The sequence below is a fragment of the Pogonomyrmex barbatus genome, unplaced genomic scaffold (genome assembly GCF_055798465.1).
Source record: "Pogonomyrmex barbatus isolate J1 unplaced genomic scaffold, ASM5579846v1 scaffold2, whole genome shotgun sequence".
Classification (NCBI taxonomy): domain Eukaryota; kingdom Metazoa; phylum Arthropoda; class Insecta; order Hymenoptera; family Formicidae; genus Pogonomyrmex; species Pogonomyrmex barbatus.
In genome coordinates this window covers 1,405,443-1,406,628 of record NW_028297116.1, presented here as the reverse complement: position 1 = coordinate 1,406,628, position 1,186 = coordinate 1,405,443, and positions in this window count along the sequence as shown.

Below are 1,186 nucleotides of genomic sequence, written 5' to 3'. Positions count from 1 at the left end.
TTTTCTATAAATTATATACACAAATATGTAGAAAATTTAGAAAGTGAGAAAAAGATTATTATATGTAAAAAACAAAAAAAAAATAAAAAAAAAATTTAATAAAATTTATAAGTTTATTGTTTTTTTTTTTTAGAGAAATTCCCTTTTATTACAGCGCAGTTAAACGGAAGATTATTCTTGTAAGTATGATGATGCGATGATTTAGCCTGATCTTGTCGAAAAACTTAATTGAATATATCATTTAATAAAGATTTAATTTAATATTAAATAACTATTATTTTTAATTGCATTACTCTCCATTGAAGAAGTTCACGCGAGAACATATATTAAATAAACAAATGAGTAATTAGCCAGTTTATAGAACACTAAGATAATTTCATTAAACATAATGGCCCTTTATCGCGCGTTACCGCGGTGCGTTGTTGCCTCGATGTCTCCGTGTTATCTCGCGGAATTTACAATTTTAATTTCAGCGAGTCGCTCGCAGCCCGGCAAAAAACTCAGTGTAACGGAGGTTAAGTGCCTAGGGAGACCATGAAGCTCGAAGTTTGTTAGATCGCAGAATTAGTCGGCTGTTAAGCCAGATAAGCAGTCAACATGGACGAAAACAATTGCGCCGGATTAGCTAGGATACTCCGACAGCGACGGCGCCTCGTCCTCGGTCAAAAGATTAAGTAATGATCATTCGTCTTCCAGTTAAAGAGGTTGTGTGCCTCGCGTGTATCGCCCGCCAACCGATGGCGGAGAGGGGAGGGGAAGAAAAAGAAGCGGAAGAGAGAGGCGAGAAGGCGCGTTTTATCTCGCGAGACTCCGGCGAGAGATCTCGCGGAGTTACTCGAGCAAATTTGTCGAATTATCTTATCGTTGAACATCTCGTCGTGTCTCGGCACCGCGATGTCGAATTAATTTCAATCTCATTACGGCCGATACTCCGCTCGCGACTCCGTCCCGCTCGGTCTTCCGATAAAGAAACCAGGACGGGGAAGTATTGTCGAGTGGGATTTCCGATCTCGCGGCTCCTCCTGAATTGAACGGATTAAATTTCTATATCAATTACGCTCGAAATATTTCTGCACATGCGGTTGCTCGCGATGGGGAAAATTCGATCGCCACGAGCGCGAGGTAATACTGTAATAATTGTCATTATTCTCGCTCAAATCAGATCGATAGTACTGAATTTATTCTA